At 45.2% G+C, this 6,292-nt stretch overlaps 1 pseudogene; it reads left to right on the forward strand.

Annotated features, from left to right (window-relative positions):
• The first annotated feature begins 5,431 nt into the window (after window positions 1–5,431).
• Window positions 5,432–5,549, forward strand: LOC126089525 (5S ribosomal RNA; annotated as a pseudogene).
• Window positions 5,550–6,292: the final 743 nt, after the last annotated feature.

Here is a 6,292-nt window from a genome sequence, read left to right on the forward strand (position 1 = left end):
CAACCTCATCCCCTTCCCCCGCCTTCTCCTTTTCCTTGAACACATCCGCACACTATATTTTGTCTGCCACCTTGATCCCCCTCACCCCCTGGTGTCTCCCTGCCTCCCCACCCTGAACTAGTTGCCGCGCCTTTACCGTTGTGTCCCACCCTCTCTCCATCTCCACACCCTCCATCTCCTTTCCCAACGCAACTTCCACCATCTACCCCTCCCAGATGATGAGCTTCGCCCTGACATCTACCCTTCCTACCAACTCTAACCCCATCTTCCTGCGTCCTCCTCAGGGCTCCCTCTCCTCCCCCTCCCTCCTCCTGAGCGGCTTCCCCCTCCTATTCCCCCTGCCACTCTTGTGCCCCTTTTCAGTGTCTCTGCACTTCCTCCTGCCTCGTCTTCCCTCTTCATCTCCTGCCCCACGTGTCTCCTGCCTCTTAGTGTACTCTCTTCATCCCGCCACTTCCCCTGCTGCCCCTTGCTCTCCCCTCCTTTTCCATCCTCTCTGACCTTGCCCTCGGCAGGTCCCACCTGGCAGTTTTATTCTTTGTCGTGTGTGCTCCAAGTGGGTTTTAAGTGTGTTGTTCTGGAGTGTTTTTAATACTGTGGCCGACTTTTAACCTGCGCATGCACATTCAGTGTCTTCTCTGCGTTTTAAGAATCGCCAACTGTATTTTTTAACTTTCTGGTGACTTTTTTTTTAACTGTCCACCATGAACGTCTTCATGTCAGTGTATTTTTACCTCCATTTTCTCCCCTTATTCCGTTTTACGTTCCCCTTTTTTATTGCCTTATGTATGTATCATTTTATTCTTGTTTTAGTTGTCGTGTCACTCGGCTGAAGAGCGGCGGATTGTACCGCTGACAGCCTTCCCCTGCCCATATGGGGCAGAGGAATGAAATCACAATAAAGGAAAAAAAATCACTCGGTAGTTTCCAGCTGAACCCCCCAGCTTCGCGACAGTGTGGGCGCCGCCGGTGGGCGAGTGTGTCGTCATGTGGCGGCCGGCGCTGGCCGCGGTCGCAGATCACGCGGCTGGCGGCTTTGTGCGGCCGGCGGCACAAAAAGTGACGTCACTGGCTAACTGGGCGCGCCGCGGCCGCAGGAAGCTCGCATTGTCGGCCCGTCCAGCCCGCCCGCCCAGAGGCTCGAGGATGGGCCGCCTCTGGAAACAAGAGGCCGCTGTTTCCTGGCTCTGCGCTCGCCGGCAACGCCACTTCCGCGATCGTTCCCGCTCACCCGCCGCGGACATCGTACATCGTGGCCCAGGCGGAAACGTTGGATCCCGTGCAGCGATTAAGGCCCGATTTTCGAACGTAACTTCTGTCGCTGGCTGATACGCGATTGCACGTATAATATAAAACACTTCGATAAAAAACATTTTAACAGCAATTTCTTCGTTCATAAACTACACCACTCTTCAACATGGAATGAATGTAGACAATCGATTCTTTTCTCTCGTACGCAAGAGAAAAGGAAAGTTTCGCGTCACTGGCTTCTATGAGGAAGCAGTGGAAAACAGCATTATAAGGAGATAGTCTGTTACGGCCGGGTGGTTATAATTAAAGTTCAGCTAATGTTGGCGCCCGCCCGGTTGGCCGTGCGGTCTAACGCACGGCTTTCCGATCGGGAAGGAGCGCCTGGTCCCCGGCACGAATCCGTCCGGCGGATTTATGTCGAGGTCCAGTGAACCGGCCAGTCTGTGGATGGTTTTTAGGCGGTTTTCCATTTGCCTCGGCGAATGCGGACTGGTTCCCCTTATTCCACCTCACTTACACTGTGTCGGCAATTGCTGCGCAAACAAGTTCTCCGTGTACGCGTAAACCACCATTACTCTACCACGCAAACATAGGGGTTACACTCGTCTGGTGTGAGACGTTCCCTGGGGGTGTCCACCGGGGGCCGAGCCGCACAATAACCCTGGGTTCAGTGTGGGGCAGTGGAGGGGTGAAGTGAACTGCGGTAGTCGTTGTGGAGTTGTGGACCACTGCGGCTGCGGCGGGGACGGAGCCTCTCCGTCGTTTCTAGGTTCCTGGTTAACATACAATACAATACAATACAACAATGTTGGCTGTACCAAAGAAATGCCACGCCTGCGACTGCAAATATTAAAGGACAATTAATTACATAAGCTCATTACAAAGATCGTGTGTAGCCTTTTACTCAGAAAATTAAAAAGAAAAACTGAAGACAAGATTGGAGGGATCAGTTTGTATTCGGGAAAGGAAAAGAAAAGGGACGCGAGAAGTTACTGGAAAAATTGTTTGAGAGAGTGGACTGGAATATCCCCCTGACGACGTTAGATGATGCTGTCGAGTGGAAGAACGGAAGACATGTAAAGGAAGTCTATGGAAGACAGAGAGAGTGAGATGGTGCAGTTGTCGGCACACTGTATGCACCTTGGGGAGGACGAAGGTTCACACCAAGTCCGGCCATCCTGATTTAGGTTTTCTGTAAGCTCCCTAAATCGCTTCAGGGAAATGCCGGGATGGTTCCTTAGGAGCGGTACGGCAGATTTCCTTTCCCCTCCTTCCACAATCCAATCTTGTGCTCTGTCTTTACTGATCTCGATGTCGACGGGGAATTAAACCCACTCTTCCTTTTAACACGACAGAAAAGGGTAGTAAGGACTGGCAATGAAGAAACTAACGAGGCAGGTGTTGTAAGATATATTAGACGCGAGTGTTGTTTGTCACCAATGCCTTTCAATATTTCTACTAAGAAACTAAGAGGTAAAGCAATGGGAGAAGAAAGAGCCAAAGTAGTAGAAGGAGAAACGAAAAGACAACTAACTACGCAGATGATAAAGCAGTATTGGCTGAATAAGGCAAAAAACTGCAATTTATGATGGAGATGATCGTAAAAGTGGGAAAATATTATGGAATACAGATAAATGTAGGAAACACTTAACTGATGACAAATCAGCAAGGTGAAGTTCTGCCAAAATGTCATGGGAAGGAAAGACTTTGGAAAAACCAAAATCTTTTAGATGCTTGTGGAGGAAATGATAAGTAGAGTATCTATGAGTAAAAGAGCTTTTGAAAAGGTGAAAATACTTGAAAGCAAAAAAAATTCCGATATAATTAAGAAATGAGTCTCGCCTAATCATCGTGTGTTGCCTTTTACTCAGATGTTTAGTTTAGTTTTAGTTTTAGTTATGTCATGTTCCGTAGATCATTTTCCCCTATTATTTTATCGATATGATGTAGAACAGGCCAGATTACAAGATATATATATATATATATATATATATATATATATATATATATATATGAATAGTGCTAATATTACTATTAATGAAATTTTTGGTTCTACACATGCAGCTACTTTTAGAGGTACAATTTTTTTTACCGTTTCTGAAACAGAAACTCGTCCACGGAGTAGAAGGAGTTGTCCAAAAGAAATGATTTAAGCTAGATTTAAAACTTTACCTGCTACCTGCCAGACACTTTATGTTGTTGGGCAAATGATCAAAGATTTTTGTTGCTCAATAATGCACTCCTTTTTGAGCAACTGACAACTTCAATAACGGATAGGAAAGGTAATTTTTCCCTCTAGTGTTGTACGTATGAACATCACTGCTCTTCACGAATTGAGATGGATTATTTGTAACGAATTTCATTAGCGAATATATGTACTCTGATGGTGCAGTTAAAATACGTAACTCCTTGAAAAGGTGCCTACATGACGTCCTTGGGAGAACACCACTAATTATTCTCACTGCTCTCTTTTGTGCAATCAATACTTTATGTCTAGGTGGTGAGTTACCCCAGAAAACTATTCCATAAGACATTATTGAGTGGAAATATACAAAGTACGTTAGGAGGCTGATCTGTTTATTACCAACACTAGCGATTATAGGAAGAGTGAAAGAAGCTGAACTTAGTTGTTTAAGAAGCTCAGTAATATGTTTCTTCCAGCTCAAGTTGTCATCAATGTGAACACTCAAAAATTTGGAGAAATTTACCCTGTTAACTGAGCCCTGTTCATATGCTACACCAATTGTCGGTATGACTCTATTCGGTGTACAGAACTCGATATAGTGAGTTTTCTCAAAGTTAAGGGAGAGACCATTTTCTCAGAACCACTTAATAATTCTTTGAAAGACATCCTTAACAATATCTTCAGCTGCTTTTTCTGCAGTGGAATTTATTATAACACTTGTGTCATCTGCAAAAAGTACTACTTCCACTTCTTGAACGTTAAGTGGGAGGTCATTCACATGAATAAGGAACAATAGAGGACCTAAAATTGAACCCTGTGGGACTGCCTTTGTGATAACTTCCCATTCACTAGAATTTACGACCCTCCCAATATTATTTGTGCTATTCAGCACAACCTTTTGCCTTCTGTTCATTAAGTATGATTCAAACCAGCTTTGTGTATAGCCTTCGGTTCCATAAAAGCTGAGTTTTTCTAAGAGTATTGTAATGCCATCGAATTGTGCACATTCAAAAATAAAAGGGAAATATGTTTGCATACTTTTGAAATTTGACTGTGGAGAAAAATGCTAAAAGTGAAACGGACCTGCAAGTGAAGAAGTACTCGTAAGAACAGGGGAGGAAAGAAAACTAGTGAACGGTATAAGAACGAATGCATCTTACTGTGAGGTTCATCTTTCAATGAATCGAGATGGCTAAGCTAAAACTGAATTCATAATTCAGGCAGAAAACTTTATTAATCATCATTCGGTTCCTAAGGTTCAGTTAATATTGATTATTACAGTCACAGAATTTTTGCAAGAACAACATTGACGCTAGTAGCAGTTATCAGGACACAAGAAGACGGGCAGTTAAGAGAGAGCGAGTGTTACAAACCTTTTTCAATGCGTCTCGGCCTTCTGCACCCACGTCGCTGCCGTCTACCCACTTTCCACCAGGTCGTCGTCTCGGTGGTAGATTATCTCTTGGATGCCATGAAAGAAACTCCTCGGTGCATCAACAATCGATTCGCCTGCCCTCCACTCCACTCCCACAATGACATCCTGCACTGTAGTGTGTTCTCTGACCCACTCGTCCGTTGTTTTGTGTCTCCCTGTAATTGCCATCGCGCATCAACTACTCACTGAGCAATCCAGTTTTTGAACAGTTTTCGCAATAAAGCTCCACGCGTCACCTCCATTGGTCAAAACTAGTAAACTATTACATTTACTTTTTAGGCACATCAGAAACTTTATTCTGAAAACACTGTTTATGAAAATCAGTGCAAGGGATTTTTACTCAACCGTTTATTTCTTTTGCTATTCATGTAGTCATTCAGATATTGTAAATAAGAAAAATTACAAACCCTGGCACCTGACGCAGCTGGATCCCTTAGAGCATTTTATTCCTCTTGTTCATGCAGGCGACCTTCCTTTAGCAACGCAATCAAAGACGTTTGAGGAGGCTGAACAGGTTCTTACAACAGCACTGAGAATTTTCACTGAATATGACGATAAGAGCCAACGGCCTTGCCGCAGTGGTAACACCAGTTCCCGTCAGATCACCGAAGTTAAGCACTGTCGGGCGGGGCTAGTACTTGGATGGGTGACCCACCGGTCTGCCGAGTGCTGTTGGCAAGCAGGGTGTACTCAGCCCTTGTGAGAGAAACTGAGGAGCTACTTGATCGAGAAGCAGCGACTCCGGTCTCGTAAACTGACATACGGCCGGGAGACCAGTGTGCTGACCATATGCCCCTTCACATCCGCATCCAGTGACGCCTTTGGGTGGGGATGAAACGGCGGTCGGTCGGTACCGTTGGATCTTCCAAGACCAGTTTGGACGGAGTTTAGTTAGTTAGTTTTTATGACGATAAGAACAACCGAAAACCTAATTCTCAGAAAACGGGCGTTTTCTGAGCACATTTCCACCTTCGAAACAGACAGACAAATACAAAACTAAAAGTTACTGGGAGGGTACCAATTCAGATATTGCTTTACAGTTAAATGCCTTGGCGTCACCTTAAACAGATCTTTGACATACCGTAGACATTGTTTCAACAAGCTAAAAAAGAACCAGCCCGAATTAAATTATTCGGAAACTCACTGGCAGTAACTGGGGAGCCCAACCTCATGTCACCAGAACCTCCGCCATCTCTTTCTCTTCGTGGGAGTAAGCGTGCAATATATGGTACAACTCTGCCCATGCGATGGCCGTCAACCACCAAGATGTAGGCTGAAATCCAGAAGATCATTGAACAGGCTAAGTTCAGGTTTGGGTAAATCCAGGGACAACCTTCTCAGATGGGGTGGGGGGGCGGCTTTCCAAAGGACAGATAGAACTCGAAGAGTGTGTCACGTATGCTATTGTACATGCTGCCCTG

The sequence above is a fragment of the Schistocerca cancellata genome, chromosome 6 (assembly GCF_023864275.1).
Source record: "Schistocerca cancellata isolate TAMUIC-IGC-003103 chromosome 6, iqSchCanc2.1, whole genome shotgun sequence".
Classification (NCBI taxonomy): Eukaryota; Metazoa; Arthropoda; class Insecta; order Orthoptera; family Acrididae; genus Schistocerca; species Schistocerca cancellata.